Raw genomic sequence first — 18,532 nt, 5'->3', positions numbered from 1 at the left:
ACTATGAAGCTCGCATAGCAGGGCAAGCAAAGACAAATCCTAAAGGGTTTTTTCAGTTACATCGTACTAAGACTAGGGAAAGGATAGGTCCATTAAAAACTGAGACAGGTCAAATAACAGATAGTGAAGAAGAGATGAGTAGTATTTTTAATAAATATTTTGTATCTGTATTTACTAAAGAGGAACTTAACAATATGCCTTCAGCCGAACAAGTCTATGTGGGTGGGGACGAGGACAGGTTGACGAGTTTAACAGTTACCAGGGAGGATGTTCTTAAACAAATAGTAAAACTCAAACCAAACAAATCCCCAGGGCCGGATGAAGTGTTTGCCAGGGTGCTTAAAGAATGCAAAGAGGAGCTTTGTGACCCACTGTCAACCATATTTAATAAATCAATAGAGTCAGGCAGAGTGCCAGAGTTTTGGAATGTTGCTAATGTGATACCAGTTTTTAAGAAAGGAGATAGATCACTTGCGTCAAACTATCGACCAATTAGCCTAACGTCTATTGTGGGAAAGTTACTCGAATCTATAATAGTAAATAAAATTCGTCTTCATCTTGAAAAACATAAATTAATAATTGATTCGCAACATGGTTTTATAAATGGCCGTTCATGTTTAACAAATTTGTTATCTTTTTATTCTAGCATAGTTGAGGCAGTTGATAGTGGTAAGGATTGTGATGTTGTGTACCTTGACTTTAGCAAAGCTTTTGATACAGTGCCACATGAAAGACTGATTAAAAAGATAGAGTCTCATTGTATTGGGGGTGCTATATTAAGCTGGATTAGGGCATGGCTATACCAAAGGAAACAGAGAGTTAGTATAAATGGAATCAAGTCAGAGTGGGAAAATGTTGTAAGTGGAGTGCCTCAAGGCTCTGTTCTGGGACCTCTGTTGTTTATAATATATATAAATGATTTAGATTCAAGTTTGAGTAGCAACATTTGCAAATTTGCGGATGATACGAAAATCGGTAGGGAAATTAATTCGGAGGAGGACTCACTATCACTTCAAGTTGAACTAGATAGGGTTTTGAAATGGTCAAAGGATTGGCAGATGCAGTTTAATGCTGATAAATGTAAAGTTCTGAGGTTAGGTAATGATGATAGAGTTACAAGATACGAGCTAGATGGTGTTGAGATTGCGAAAGAGATCTGGGAGTTATGATTAGTAAGAATTTAAAACAAAAGGATCAATGCATAAATGTTCGTAATAAGGCAAATCGGACACTTAGATTTATTAATCGCAGCGTTAGTAACAAGACACCTGGTGTGGTTCTCAAGCTATATCTTGCTATAGTTAGGCCCCATTTAGATTATGCAGTTCAGTTTTGGTCGCCATATTATAGAATGGATATAAATTCACTTGAACGTGTCCAGCGAAGGATGACTAAGTTAATTCCCCAAATTAGAAATCTTTCATATGAAGAAAGATTAACAAAGCTTAAGTTGCATTCACTGGAAAGGCGAAGAGTTAGGGGTGACATGATAGAGGTTTACAAGTGGGTGAATGGACATAACAAAGGGAATATTAATAGGGTATTAAAAGTATCAACACAAGACAGAACACGAAACAATGGGTATAAATTGGATAAGTTTAGATTTAGGAAAGACTTGGGTAAATACTGGTTCAGTAACAGGGTTGTTGATTTGTGGAACCAATTACCATGTAACGTGCTGGAGGTGGAGTCCCTCGATTGTTTCAAGCGCCGGTTGGACAAGTATATGAGTGGGATTTGGTGGTTATAAATAGGAGCTGCCTCGTATGGGCCAAAAGGCCTTGTGCAGTTGCCTTTGTTCTTACGTTCTTAAATACTGGTTCAGTAACAGGGTTGTTGATTTGTATAACCAATTGCCGCGTAACATTGTGGAGGTGGGGTCCCTCAATTGTTTCAAGGGCGGGTTGGACATGTATATGAGTGGGATTGGGTGGTTATAAATAGGAGCTGCCTCGTATGGGCCAATAGGCCTTCTGCAGTTGCCTTTGTTCTTATGTTTTTATTTCTTAAACTTCTACTGTTAGTGTAATATACCCTAAGTGAATTGTTATTTTGAGGCCCTTCTCTTTCCCTGATCATTTTGCCAATTCCTTTCTCCCACAAACACATACTTTTATTACCTCCTTCCATCAAATCAATTCCCATACCTCTATCTACTAACAGTTTAATATAGAATGGATATAAATTCACTTGAACGTGTCCAGCGTAGGATGACTAAGTTAATTCCCCAAATTAGAAACCTTTCATATGAAGAAAGATTAGCAAAGCTTAAATTGCATTCACTGGAAAGGCGAAGAGTTTGGGGTGACATGATAGAGGTTTACAAGTGGGTGAATGGACATAACAAAGGGGATATTAATAGGGTATTAAAAGTATCAACACAAGACAGAACACGAAACAATGGGTATAAATTGGATAAATTTAGATTTAGGAAAGAATGGAATAGCCATGCCCTAATCCAAGTTAATATAGCACCCCCAATACCATGAGCTTCTATTTTTTTAATTAGTCTTTCATGTGGCACTGTATCAAAAGCTTTGCTAAAGTCAAGGTACACAACATCACAATCCTTACCACTATCAACTGCCTCAAATATGCTGGAATAAAAAAGTTAGCAAATTTGTTAAACATGAACGGCCATTTGTAAAACCATGTTGCGACTCATTTATTAATTTATGTTTTTCAAGATTGTATTTGTATCAAGATTGCAAATTGTATTTGCAATTACTGATTCAAGTAACTTTCCCACAATAGACGTTAGGCTAATTGGCTGATAGTTTGACGCAAGTGATCTATCTCCTTTCTTAAAAATTGGTACCACATTAGCTACCTACTAGTACAGAGATGGTACAGGTGGGGACCCTCGATTGTTTCAAGCGCGGGTTGGACATGTATATGAGTGGGATTGGGTGGTTATAGATAGGAGCTGCCTCGTATGGGCCAATAGGCCTTCTGCAGTTACTTACTTCTGTAGTAAGTTCTACTGAACTTACTGGATTCTGCAGCCTCTCCGAGGCACAAACCAGGGTTTTACACAACTCCCCCATGCACCCAAGCTATGTCAATAGGCCGTTCTCCCTCTTCGCCCTTACTTCGTTACACACAGAAATCACAATAGTGTGATGCATCAAATGAATGTTCTTATGTTCTTGTCTTTAAACTCGATTCTTCCCATGGAGGAGGCAGCCGAAAGTGTTGTTGTGGGCTATCTTCTCCTTTGTTTGTAATGGTCCATTTCAAATCCTATCTTGAGTAGATTATCCGTCCATGTATTTGTTCTGTACTGAAGGTTTTTGTGACACGATCTATGTATGCTAGCGTGACTAGCGTGAAGCTAGCCGCACCTCACTCAGCCGGGTCCTAACCTCCACCTCACCACTACTTCATATTAACCTGCCAACAACAGTCCTAATCAGTTGGACTGAGACCATTTAGACCATCTCTCGTTGTCCTAATTGTTCATAAGCAGACAATGGATAACACGCAAGATTCTCTTGAACATTCTTTTCCTGGAGTACCATCATTTATCATAACTCAGATTAGGAACCTCCCCTCAAGAATGTCTGCAGGCCAAATTTTACGAGCAATAAAGATGTCAGAACATAATCTTACAGTAGATCATAACATTAATTTATTTGAAAGCATAGCCCAGCTTGGAGTTTTATGGGTTTTAACTCTCTCTTTGAGAATGAAAAATATGCTGTTCAAGATAACAGGGCAATGGGAGGAGGTCATCTGGAAAATTGCTGATCTAGTTATATGTTGGGGGACGGGAGGCGGTTTAAATTTTGGCTCTCTCGAGTCTAGTTCCTTGAAACCCTGGGTACTCACGATCTTTACCGACCCCGACGTGTGTCCTAACCCGTACCTGCGTCTGGAAATGCTTCGCTTCGTCGGCATGTGGCCAGAAAAGTACCTTCAAGATTCCACCTCGGGGATGCAAGCAGTTGCAGGGTTGGTGAGCACTAGTGCATACATGAGTTTGGATCATCTAATAACTACTTCCTCACGGGTAAGCATCCTGTATTCTCTTAAAATGGTGTTAAAGAGCCTAAGTAAATGGGGACACCTAGATGTTGTTGCTGCTGCAGCCGTAGACCAGGTGAGGACACTTAAGGTTGGCCCAGAAGCATCCTTTTTCAACCATATGGCGGACCTCTTCAAGAAAAAGGTTAAGAAAACTCAAGAAGATATGTATAGCGAATGGAAGGCTTTATTTACGCTCGACCAAATTTTTGAAATGTACAAGATGTTGATGTGTACAACTCCCACGGCTTATGGGAGTCCTGGCCTGGCTCAGGCCGGTGCCGATTCCCTCGTCACCATCACGGCGTCTATACTGGCAACGAAGCCCTACAACAACACGCCCTTGTTACAAAATATGAATCATTATTATGTCAACTGTATCGTCGCTGACTTAGATGATATTTACCAACAAATTTTTACTCATGAAAAATTTACATATTTTTCTCATATTCTAAAACTTGACTACGCAGAGTATCTGTCTATGCTTGGCAAGCAGACAACAGACCTCGGGGTTTTCCATCACTTGCCAGTAACACCATGTCAAGAATCGTTAGAGGAGGTCCCAGAAGAGTTCAAAGACAGCGTGACGCAGGCGGTGATGGAGACGCCGGTGCTGCTACATACGTCCAAGATGGTGGTAGACGAGTCGACGCTGGTGCGCCTGCTGCTGGAATCCCCCTCCGACCCCTTCACGCGACGCCCTCTGGACCCTGGCTCCTACACTCTTCTGCCCCTCCTCCAAGCTGACATTCTTGCCTGGAAGACCATAAACACTGTCTTGCCTCAGTATTCTGGAGGGCAGGGCAAAAGCAAGAATGGCAGTAATATTTCACACACAGATTCCTCTGCTTGAAATCTGCCAGTTTTATACCATTATATCTAATAGTTCTGAGTATATTTACTTTATTCAATAAAAATATATTTAAAGATTGCCTCATTTATCCTATTTAAAACCAATCTTATTAGAACTAGAGTTAAATATTTAAATTTTGAAATTTGCAGAACGGGAAATTTAGGATTTTCGGATTGTTTCAGGAGCAGGTTAAACATATAAACCCCAGGCCGCCCCCATCCCAGATTGTCCCATATCAACCCCTGGCTGCGCCCAGCCCACTTACCCCCTCAACCCTGGATGCCTACGATCCAGTTCCAACCCACTTCCTACTCTTGCCAGGCAGAAGTTGTTTTCGAAGTGAATAGGAGCTGTCTCGCATGACGAATGGTTACCATGTGATATTCAAATATGTCCTTGTACACACACAAAATAAATACATATACATTTACAATTATATTTATTTAGTTTATCTAGTTAGACACAATATTCTTAGGCTCTAGACAAAAAAAACACACTAACGATGCATTGATAATTATGACTAACAGTGTGATACATTCAGCTTTTGATAAAAATGAATTCCCTGTTGGGTTATTTGTTGCCAAACAAAATACAGAAAGTTTTGTCAATATTGAGGGTGAGTTTGTTGCCAGTTAGTCGTTGACACTCAACCACCAAAATCTTAAATTACATCACTCCCTCTAATACCTTCAGTCTTACCTTACTGAAAGGCTCCAGTATGTTTTGTGAATGATTACATTTCTTCCACCCTACCCATCAACATTGATGTTCCTCAGGGTATACTTGGTCCTCTCCTCTTTCTCATCTACATTAATGACCTTCCAAATGCCTCTCAACTCCTCAACACAATTTTATTTGCTGATAACACAACCGTCATTTTCTCCAGTCCTAACCCTCTCACTCTGAATGATATAGTGAATACTGAACTAAAACTTTGGCTTAATCCTAACTAACTCCCCCTTAACATTGACAAACCTTCTATATTTTGTTTGGTAATAAATCCTCAGGTCAAATTAATCTAAGAATAAACAATATCCAAATTAGTAACAAAGTAGATGGTAAATACCTTGGTGTTCTCATCAATAACAAGCTGAATTTCCAGGGACACATTCTAAATATAGCAATAAAAGTTTTTTAATTTGTTGCCCTTCTTTCTATGATCAGATATCATGTCCCTCGCCCTGCTCTGATAACGCTCTATTACTCTCTCATCTATCCTTAACCCAATTAAGGTATTTGTACTTACCAAAGTCTGGAGGTAGTAGACAAATACTTACGGTATTTGTCTACTACCTCCAAAGGATACCTGATCAACCAGGCTGTGACTCATACGTCAGGCTGCGAGCAGCCGCATCCAACAGCCTGGTAGATCAGTCCGGCAACCAGGAGGCCTGGTCGACGACTGGGCCGCGGGGACGCTAAGCCCCGGAAGCACCTCAAGGTAACCCAAAATCATCTACGTCCTCTAATTACTCAAACGAATCTGCTATTAGCACAATAACAAACTCTGGCTCCAGACAGCACTCGGTACCCTTACTTAAATCTTTGAAAATGTTAGATATTGAGTGAACAAATCACTGCATCACGCTATTGTGATTTCTGTGTGTTGGATATTAAGTCACTGCACATCCTCTCAAGTGTACTCTATACAACTCTGAACTGTAAGGCTCCAATATGTTTCCGTGAATAATTCAATTTCTCCCATCCTACCCATCAACATTGATGTTCCCCAGGGCAGCATACTTGGCCCTCTGCTCTTTCTCATCTGCATTAATGACCTCCCAAATGCCTCCCAACATCTCAAACCAATTCTATTTGCTGACGACACGACATTCATTTACTCCAGTCCTGACCCCCCTTGCTCTAAATGTCACAGTGAATACTGAGCTAAATAAAGTCCATCACTGGCTAACTGGCAACAAACTCACCCTCAATATTGACAAAACTTTCTATATTTTGTTTGGCAATAAATCCTCAAATCAATAAATCTCAGGATTAACAATACCCAAATTTGTAACAAAGTAGATGGCAAATTCCTTGGTGTTCTCAGTGACTCATAAACATGTCCAACCCACGCTTGAAACGGTCGAGGGACCCCACCTCCACCACGTTACGCGGTAATTTGTCCCACAAATCAACAACCCTGTTACTGAACCAGTATTTTCCCAAGTCTTTCCTAAATCTAAACTTATCCAATTTAAATCCATTGTTTCATAAGAACAAAGGTAACTGCAGAAGGCCTATTGGCCCATACGAGGCAGCTCCTATCTATAACCACCCAATCCCACTCATATACATGGCTTGAAACAATCGAGGGACCCCATCTCCACCACGTTACGTGGTGGAGATGGGGTCCACAAATCAACAACCCTGTTACTGAACCAGTATTTACCCAAGTCTTTCCTAAATCTAAACTTATTCAATTTATACCCATTGTTTCGTGTTCTGTCTTGAGTTGATAATTTTAATACCCTATTAATATCCTCGTTGGATATATTAATATCCAACGAGGATATATAATGGATATATTAATATCCATTCATCCACGGACCATAACCCACTAGTCTTCCTGACTCAGATGAAGGGTAAGAATAAACGCATCCTCAGGTGGGCATTGTACCTACAGGACTTCAATCTTTCCATTACCCATCTACCGGGCAGGCTCAACGTGATAGCCGACGCTCTGTCCCGGTTGCCTGAATAACATTCACCTGAGCCACAGGAAGCCATGCTGTATTGTGACTACCAATTTTTGTCAACTACCATTCAAGCTGTCATTGCAATCAATCTTATATTGTTTCTGCTGTATTGTGCCTACCAATTTGTTGTCAACTACCATTTTAAGCTGCCATTGCAATCAATCATAGCTACCTATGTGCTTTAATATACTATACCTATAATTTTCTCTCATCTTCTTTTTTTTCATTCCATGTAACCTGTTATCATTTTTTTGTCTATAAATTTTGCAAGTATTTACCTCCTTAAAATTTTCTTAGATTAAGGACCTGCCCGAAACGCTGCGCGTGCTAGTGGCTTTACAAGACTGTAATTACCATATTTGTATCCTCACATTCCTTATGTACATTCTTGTATATGCATAAATAAATAAATAAATAAAATAAATAAATTTAGTATTTACTCGCTGCATAGCGATATGGGCATCGACGCACTATTGCAGGCATTTGGGGCCACCTCCAGTCCACTATCAGCTCTGTGTTTATTGACTTATAATTGGTCTTATTATTAGTAGCTGCTGTGCCGGAGCTTACTAACTACTGGACGCCATCTTTCACTATTTCTCTTAGTTCCCGCTGAGGAGGCGTCCGATTGTTCCATGAGTATGGACTTATTGTATCTGGCAGTACCATTGCTAGGTTTCTAAGTTCCTCCCCACTCAGTTATGCTTGGGACTTTATTCAAGTCTACCATTACTGCCTTTCGCAACAGGTGCCGCATCCAGTTAACCCCACTCTTGCAGCCTAAGCTGCCACCAGTACGCATATTGTGTGGGTCCACCACAACCGTGCCTTTGCCTTACACGTTACCACTGCATGCCAGCTTCTGCCCCCCCCCCCCTTACTGCCTTAATACTTCCAGATCCACGATAGAACGCGCGGGATGTTGTTGCTCTGCCACTTTGAGGCCGCCTCGCGGCCAGCGGGCCTCGCCCTTTCGGGGGTGGGGGGTCCGGCCAGCTGGCCTGCGGTGGGAGTGCAGCGCCGGTCCCCAAGTGTCCCGCTGTCCGCAGCTAATACTTTGCCCAGTCTAGGTGCTAATAAGCCCTACCTTTAGTCAGGAAACCCTTCTACTTATTTCTGGTCGGCCCCGTTAAGTGTTATGTGGCCTATTCACTTGATTGAACATTTGTGTCCTGACTCTTATAACTAGTTTTATATAATTACATTACATTGACATTAGGTTTCTGCAGAACGTGTTTACCATGTCACTAGGCTAAGCTTACTCAATTAATACGAGTGTACATTTAAGTTAAATATTAGTACTCAGTAGACATGGATATGTTACATTTGTTCCTACTTATTATTTACATGTTCTGCAGAATTTAATTTACCATCTCCAATTTGTAATAAATTAAGCCTCAAACTGTTGGCGTCTTTTTCCCCCTGAGCAGAAATATGAAAGTTTTGCCTTTCTTATGATACTTGTATGCATTGATGAGTACCTTTTAACTACTTCCTTTGTAACTAGGCCAATCCTAAGTTTCTTTTCATATTCATGTTTCTTGTTGATTGAGTTGAAAATGCCACTTGTGAGCCATGGATTGTTTAATCTTTTGTCAGTTACTTGCTTGGTAAGAAGGGGACAATGAAGGTTGTAGAGGCTTAGAGTTTTGGAGAGGAAGAGGTTAGCTAATGAATTTATATCCTGAGAATTATTGAATTCAGAATCCCAGTTAATATTGTGAAGTGCATTTGAAAGATTGCCTAAAGCTGTGTAACCTGAATCTAATTAAGTTTCTTGCTTTTTGGTGGTGTTATGTCCATGTTCGCTATAAGAAAAGTAGGATAATGGTCAATTGTTCTGTCGTAGATTATACCAGATACAAGGGGATGAGCTCTTATGTTAGTCCATATGTGATCCAAGGTGGTGGCAGAGTATCAAATTGCAGTGAACGTGTAGATGAATCTGACGAAAGAGCAGCTTTCGTGGGCGTCCCTGTAGGACAAGCAATGCCCTGGCAGCGACGGAGAGTCGGCAGGACAGGCTGTAGATCCTACATGATGTAATCATTGATGAGGCTGTCAGATGAGTGAGTAACGATCATGGAGCAGCAAGCCGTAGTAGATGAAAATGCAGAGATGATCGAAGTGAAAATCTCAATTTTATACAGAAAAAAAATACAGTCTCCGTGGTGTAGTGGTAATTAAGACACTCGCCTGGCGTTCCGCGAGCGCTATGTCATGGGTTCGTATCCTGGTCGGGGAGGATTTACTGGGCGCAATTCCTTAACTGTAGCCTCTGTTTAACGCAACAGTAAAATGTGTACTTGGATGAAAAAAACGATTCTTCGCGGCAGGGGATCGTATTCCAGGGACCTACCCGAAACGCTACGCGTACTAGTGGCTGTACAAGAAATGGTCACTGCTTCACAAGCGGGGATTTTTCTGGCGGGGGAGAAAGAAACAATTGCGCAGCGCGCCCCGCGGCGTTGCGCGGGCAGTTTGGGGCCATATAAATACGGGCGCACAATGGAGCTCTGCCTTACTCCGCCCGCCCTCGCCGCTGCCCTCGCAAAACCGGGCATTACTTTATATATTTACTTTATTTTCTGATCAGGGGAAGGAAGACACCAAGCCTTGGGGGCGTAATTTTATTGACATGATAAATAATTCTGCAGAAGTAAAACAGGCTTTTAAATAGGACTTAACAAATGTATAACATAGCCGTGGCTAACGCAAAGTACACGAAACATCTTAAATTGTACACCCGTAGTAAAACGTAATCTTATAGCCTAGTAACAAACTCTGCAGAAACCTAATGTCCTAATGTCTAGAATTAGCAGTGAGGCGAATGTAACAAATCTAATACTAAGTATAACAGGACACCAAAGTGAACAACATAACATAAGGGAAACCCTAGCTGGAGAATAATCAGGCGGCAGAAAACATAGTGACTGGGGAAGCCTGATATGTATTTGGAGAAGAAAATAACCCCAGGCCAGAGGCCGAGCCGCCAAGGAAGGAATTACCTGACAAGGTAGGGCTTACTAGTAGAATGTCTGTAAAGTCAAAGTAGTAGCTGCGGACAGCGGAACACTTGGGGACGGGCGCTGCACCCCCCCCCCCACCCATCCCCAGTGAAACGGGAGGAAAACGTGAGGACCAACGACTGACGTAGTCAGAACCGTGAGAACTGGCAGCCAGCAGAAAGGGGGAGGAGGGTGGGCGCTTCGTGAATCTTGGACCTGGTCGGGAGAGGGAGTGAGAGCGGGACCTGACTTCCCGCGCCTTTTATGCCACCCAGGCTGGCCGCACCACGCCTGCGGGACGCGATGCGCAATTGTCTCTTCTTTCCCCCGTCAGAAACTCCACCGCCTTTCGTCAAAAGGCAGTGGGCCATTTTCTGATCAGGGGAAGGAAGACACCAAGCCTTGGGGGCGTAATTTTATTGACATGATAAATAATTCTGCAGAAGTAAAACAGGCTTTTAAATAGGACTTAACAAATGTATAACATAGCCGTGGCTAACGCAAAGTACACGAAACATCTTAAATTGTACACCCGTAGTAAAACGTAATCTTATAGCCTAGTAACAAACTCTGCAGAAACCTAATGTCCTAATGTCTAGAATTAGCAGTGAGGCGAATGTAACAAATCTAATACTAAGTATAACAGGACACCAAAGTGAACAACATAACATAAGGGAAACCCTAGCTGGAGAATAATCAGGCGGCAGAAAACATAGTGACTGGGGAAGCCTGATATGTATTTGGAGAAGAAAATAACCCCAGGCCAGAGGCCGAGCCGCCAAGGAAGGAATTACCTGACAAGGTAGGGCTTACTAGTAGAATGTCTGTAAAGTCAAAGTAGTAGCTGCGGACAGCGGAACACTTGGGGACGGGCGCTGCACCCCCACCCCGCAGGCCAGCAGGCCGGACCCCCCCCCGAAGGGCGAGTGCCCGCTGGCCGCGAGGGAAACCTCAGGGAGGCAGAGCAACTACGCTACAAAACTAGGAAGGAAGGAGGACAAACTGGAGGAGCTCGCACATCGCCTCGACTTATGCCCCCTGGCCTTGGCCCGTGGGCGACGGTCGGTGAAGGTGGGGGGCAGGGGCGGCTGTAGCAGCCGCGGCAGGGTCTGCCTCGGTGGTTCCCATGCCCTGAAGGCTTGTGACATGAGAGGGCCCCCGAGCCTGCGCGAAGGGCGCCTGCAGCGTCGTCCAATCGTCGGCCGAAAAAGGTGGAGGCTGCGATGCTGTGCCACCCGCCGCTTTGCCGGCAGTGGCCTCTGGGAAGTGTGGTCGCCGTGCACATCAGAGCCGCCCGAGGAGGCCCCCGAGGGGGGGGAGGCGAAGCGAAGGTCGGCTGCGTCCTCACCCCACTGCGCTGTTGTCCTCACGCGACGTCGCCCGAGCCCTCTTCCGTGTTGCAGTTGCTGCGTGATCCGGCTTCTTGCTACTGCGGAAAATGAAAAAGTAAGCATCGACAGGTCTAACGGGGGAAAACAGGCAGGGAGGCCCAGCTGCCGCACCGGCAACCGGCACATACACAAGTAGACAAAAGCAAGGTAAAGTTAAGTGTCCATAGTGATTGAGAATACCGGACATAGCCAATGCTATCGTAATAAAACCAATGTAATAAACTCTGAGCAGTTAAAATAGATTAAGAGAGTAATATTCATGTATAGATTGAACAGTAATATTCATGGTATAGTTTGGTTATAATAAGACCGTATTACTCATTGTATAGTTTGTTTATATTAAGACAGTATTATTCGTGGTATAGTATAGAAGAATTCAAACAATAATAATCTCGAAAGTAAAAACAAAATTAATTGAGTATCCCACTAGAATAGTACACTGCTTTAAAACTGCAACAGTGTTATTAAGTAAATACCGGGCATAACTGGAGCTGGACTATGTAACAAATTAATCTTAGAAACTTAAATAATATAAATAACATAGCGAGGCCAAAACAGTAAGAAAGGCATAAGGCGTAAGCAGTGCTAGAAACAGAGAATAAATAGCGGAGTAAATACAAGACAAACTGAAACTGAACAAGTAAATAGCTTAAGACCGTATTATAATATACTTGTATTTAAGCTGAACAAATAAAAGATATAATATACTTGTATTTAAGCTGAACAAATAAAAGAGTAAACAGTGATAATCATGGATAATATGGGTAGATTAAAGCAGGACTATACAAGGTATAGGATGGTTAGGTTGAACAGTAATATAGGCATGGTATAGTTTGGATAGATTAAAATTGTAAAGTTCATGGGATAGATTGGTTAATTAAACAGTACTTATTCATGGAATAGATGGTCTAGAGTAAACCAATAATAGTCTCAAAAGTGAAAACAAAATTATTTGCATATCCCACGGTAATGGACACTGCCTTAACGCTGCAACAGGAATAGTAAGTAAATACAAGGCATAACTGAAAGCTGAACAAAGTAATAAAATAATTTAGGGAACTTAAATAAATGATAACATGGCGTAGCTCACCCAAACCGACAGACCGCTCTACGGCATGCGCCTACCCTGGAGGAGTAGAACAGAACAGTGAGAACGGGAGGGGAATAATATATTCTAATAATAGAATAAGACCGTAATATAATGTACTTGCATATAAGCTGAACAAAAGAAACAGTGGTAATCATGGGAAGATTTGGTAGCTTAAAGCGGGATTAATCAAGGGATAAGATGGTAGGATAAACAGTAATGTGCATGGTATGGTTTGGATAGCGTAAAACTGTAATGTTCAAGGGATGGAATGGTTATTAAAACAGTATTAATCAAGGGAGAATGGCTAGCCTAGCAATAATATTCTCAAAAGTGAAACAAAATTAGTTGAGTATCCCACAGCAATGGACACTGCATTAACGCTGCTAGAGGAATAGTAAGTAAAGACAAGGCATAACTAAGCTGAACAATGCAATAATTAATTTAGAAACTTAAATAAAAGATAATAACATAACATAGCCCACCCAAGCGGACAGACCGCCCGACGGCATGCGCCTGCGCTGGAGGAGGACAGGACAGGGAAACAGTGAGGGAACGTGTACGTGCAGGAACAACAGGCGGCTACCGAGTGGACGAGACGTCAAGGTACAAACGGGCCGGTCTACCCCGACCAGGCCAAACGGCTGGGTGAACATAACGTGGGACACCGGGGCCAGCAAACACCTGGGGACGAACAAACCGGGATACACCGGCCAGCCCAAGCGACTGGGTACGAACAAGCCGGGATACACCGGCCATCCCAGACGACTGGGTACGAACAGATCGGGCTACACCGGCCAGACTGAACATCCGTGTACGAACAAGCCGGGCTCCACCGGCCAGACAAAACGTCTGTGACGAGCAAGCAGGGCTGCGCCAGCCAGACAAACAGCTGAGACGAACAAGCTGGGCTACACCAGCCAGGCAAACGACTGGGACAAACAAGCTGAGCTACACCGACCGGACAAACAACTGGGACGAACACGCTGGGCTTCAACAGCCAGACAAACGACTGGGAAGAACAAGCTGGGTTACCAGTCAGGCAAACAACTGGGACGAACAGACTGGCTTCAACAGCCAGACGAACGACTGGGACGAACAAGCAGGCTAAACCAGCCAGACAAACGTCTGGGACGAACGAACTGGGCTACACCCGCCAGACAAACGTCTGGGGCGAACGAGCTGGGCTACACCAGCCAGACAAACGTCTGGGACGAACGAGCTGGGCTACACGAGCCAGACAAACGTCTGGGCGAACGAGCTGGGCTACACCAGCCAGACAAACGTCTGGGCGAACGAGCTGGGCTACACCAGCCAGACAAACGTCTGGGGCGAACGAGCTGGGCTACACCAGCCAGACAAACGTCTGGGACGAACGAGCTGGGCTACACCAGCCAGACAAACGTCTGGGCGAATCGAGCTGGGCTACACCAGCCAGACAAACGTCTGGGGCGAATCGAGCTGGGCTACACCAGCCAGACAAACGTCTGGGCGAACGAGCTGGGCTACACCAGCCAGACAAACGTCTGGGCAAACGAGCTGGGCTACACCAGCCAGACAAACGTCTGGGGCGAACAAGCTGGCCTACTCCGGCCAGACAACAACTGGGACGAACAAGCTGGGCTACACCAAGCGGCCAAACGTCTAGGGACGCACAGGCTGGGCTACACCAGCCAGACAGACGTCTAGTACGAACAAGCTGGGCTACACCAGCCAGACAAACGTCTAGGGACGAACACGCTGGGCAACACCAGCCAGACAAACTTCTAGGACAAACAGGCTGGGCTACACCAGCCAGACAAACTTCTAGGACAAACAGGCTGGGCTACACCAGCCAGACAAACGTCTAGGACGAACAGGCTGGGCTACACCAGCCAGACAAACGTCTAGGACGAACAGGCTGGGTTACACCAGCCAGACAAACTACAGGGACAAACAGGCTGTGCTACACCAGCCAGACTAACGTCTAGGAACGAACAGGCTGATCTACCCCAGCCAGGCAAAACGCCTAGATACGGACAAAACGAGCAACACCGGACGGACAAACAACTGGGACGAACAAGCAGGGCATCACCGTCCAGACAAACATCAGAAGAACATGCCGGACGACACCGGCTGACGCAAGTCAGCCAATAACAAGAAAGTGTTGGGCCTACCCACCGGGGCACTGCCGCCACACGGGCGTCTCCTGCCCGAGGGCGAGAAGGGAGAAGGACAGGAAGGAAGCGAACACAGCCCAAGGCAAGCGCTCCTGGAGCTCCATGCCACGTGGGTGATGCCGTCCTTGGCATGGGCCCCTAGGGTCGGGCCCTAGGGACAAAGACAACTAAAAACCCGGCCAGGAGGCGTCGCCACCAGGGTGACGCCAGGACGCTCGCAGGGAGCCTGGCCGGTCACGCACGTCCAAGCGCATCACGAACCCTGGCCCCTAGGGCCAGCCAAGAGGGCGCAACAAACCAGGTTCCGGGGAAAACGCCTGGGACGGGGAAGGAAACGAAGGGCATCCTTGGGGCGAGTGCTTCACCGAGCTCCAAGCCACGTGGGCGCCGCCTACCGTGCTTGGGCCCTAGGGCTCAGAACCCCGGGAACCGCCGCTTGGCGTCGCCACAGAGGGCGATGCCAGACCACAGAAGGAGCCTGGCCGCGCACGCACGGCCAGGCGCGGGCGAAACATGGCCCCTAGGAAACATGGCCCCTAGGGCAAGCCTAGGGGCACAGCAAACCGGGGAGGGCACACCTGGGACGAATGGTCCACCGAGCACGCAATAGGGCCGGGCCCCAGGGCACGGGACCACCGAAACCAGGCCACATGAAGTCGCCGCAGATAACCAGCGCACCAGTCCCTGACCTGGAGGAACGCCACAACCCCAGGGAGGCAAGCAGGCGGAAGGCCCTAGGGAACTAGCTAAGCGGCACGAACGGGCCGCGAGGGACGGCGCAAACACACGCCAGCACTGGGGGGAGTCCTGACTAACTTGTACAGGAAACTCTCTTACCTTAGGGTTTGCTGGGTAGGGCAGGGGGCCCCTGCGGTACCGGCCTGGGATGTGGGAGGCCCCAAAGGATCGGAGAATATCAGTTGTGGGACCATAGTAGCGGAGAGGGAGCCCGATTGCTTGAGAAATCCCGTGTACACAGTAAACAAAACGTAGAAGTGGGAAGGGTACTGGCCCACGTGTCGATGAGGCGTGGTGCTGAGCGTGGAGCCGCTTCGTGAATCTTGGACCTGGTCGGGAGAGGGAGTGAGAGCGGGACCTGACTTCCCGCGCCTTTTATGCCACCCAGGCTGGCCGCACCACGCCTGCGGGACGCGATGCGCAATTGTCTCTTCCTTCCCCCGTCAGAAACTCCACCGCCTTTCGTCAAAAGGCAGTGGGCCATATATTTTGATATAAACGTTATATATTTACTTTATATATTTACATGTTCAATATTAAGTTTAATATAATATCAACTTTGTTATAAGTCTATAATATAAACCGTGTTTAATATAGACTTTATATAATTACTTACTTTATATTTGAACTTTATATATTTACATGTTCTGCAGAATTTAATCCTCAATAAACTTTAACGCCCCATACTGCCAGTATCTTTCTCCCCCTGGTCAGAAATGTAACAACTCTTGTATATATCTAAAAAAAAAAAAAAAAAAACATAGCTGTGGCGAGGGCGTTGGCAACGTTCCATGACAGGTGGCTGCGGTCCACAGCAAGCAGCAGTAGTAGAGGTCCAGTGAAAGTCCATCGTGGCTGCGTATCGCCGAAACTCTCTGGAGTCACCAATGTAACGTACAGTTATGTTACGTTGTTGGGTTGATTAGATACACAGTGTTTAATGAGTTTCATATTTATTTAGTAGTCCTGAAGATACAGCAGTGTCGTAGACGTTGAGACGAAGCCTGCAGCAGAGCAGAGAGCTGAGTGTGGCCGGAGTCGTACGGAGCTCTATGTGGGAGCGCGTGGCGGCTCAATTGGGAATTGTGTGTCTAAACTTGGGGAGCGAGAGCGTACCTGGCGGCTCGATGCGGTCGTATAGTCTGCTGTCTGCTCTGTGTCGAAGCTGTAGCGTCTTGGGTCGATTAGAACTGCCTACGCCGAGTACTACATTCTTGACTGGAGATTGTACTGGCTTGCTATACGATTGATGATTGATTGATGAAGATTAAGCCACCCAAGAGGTGGCACGGGCATGAATAGCCCGTAAGTGGTGGCCCTTTCGAGCCATTACCAGTATCAAAAGATGATACTGGAGATCTGTGGAGGCGCAACTGCACCCTGCGTGACGGGAGATGTCTCCCGTGTTGCTATACTCAAATTGCTGGCTTATATACGGTTACTACACCTCACAGTAAGATAGGAGGGTGGAAAAACCGTTACCTGTAAATAGGGATAGGATTATAGCTTGTGTAATTAGTTATGCCATTAAGATGATGAGATAATGGAGCGAGTATAGGTTTACTCGCTACAATCCTATCCCTATTTACAGGTAACGGTTTTTCCACCTGCCTATCTTACTGTGAGCTGTAGTCACCGTATATAAGCAAGCGATTTGAGAATAGCAAACCAGTACAATCTCCAATCAAGAATGTAGTACTCGGTGTAGGTAGTTCTAATCGGCCCAAGACGCTACAGCTTCGACACAGAGCAGGCAGCAGACTACGACCTCATCCAGTTAACGCTCTCCCACATAGAGCTCCACGACTCCGGCCACACTCAGCTCTCTGCTCTGCTCCAGGCTTCGTCTCAACGTCTACGACACTGCTGTATCCAGGACTACTAAATAAATATGAAACTCACTAAACACTGTGTATCTAATCAACCCAACAACGTAACATAATCGTACGTTACAATCTTAATCAATCAATCAGCGGACAGTACAATCTCCAGTCAAGAATGTAGTACTCGGCGTAGGCAGTTCTAATCGACCCAAGACGCTACAGCTTCGACACAGAGCAGACAGCAGACTACGACCCCATCAAGCTACAATGCTCTTGCTCCCCGAGTTCAGACACTCGCAATTCCCAATCGAGCTGCCACGCTCTCCCACATAGAGCTCCGCGACTCCGGCCACACTCTTTGAGCAGAGCTCTTTGCTCTGCTCCAAGCTCCGTCTGAACGTGTACGGCAATGCTACCAACCGACTACTGTAATCAAGACTACTAAATAAATATGAAAACTCACTAAACAATGTGTATCTAATCTACCCAACAACGCAACATAATCGTACGTTACGGATTGATGGAGATTAAGCCACCTAAAAGGTGGCACGGGCATGAATAGCCCGTAAGTGCTATTCCCTTTTGAGGGAATAGCACTATTCCCTAATAGCCCTTTTGAGCCATTACCAGTAACAATAGATGATACTAGAGATCTGTGAAGGTGCGACTGCAACCTGCGTGACGGGAGATGTCTCCCGTCCCGCTATTCCTCATATCGCTTGCTTATATGGTGACTACACCTCAGCTC

The sequence above is a fragment of the Procambarus clarkii genome, chromosome 37, assembly GCF_040958095.1.
Source record: "Procambarus clarkii isolate CNS0578487 chromosome 37, FALCON_Pclarkii_2.0, whole genome shotgun sequence".
Taxonomy (NCBI): Eukaryota; Metazoa; Arthropoda; class Malacostraca; order Decapoda; family Cambaridae; genus Procambarus; species Procambarus clarkii.
This window is presented reverse-complemented; position numbering follows the sequence as displayed.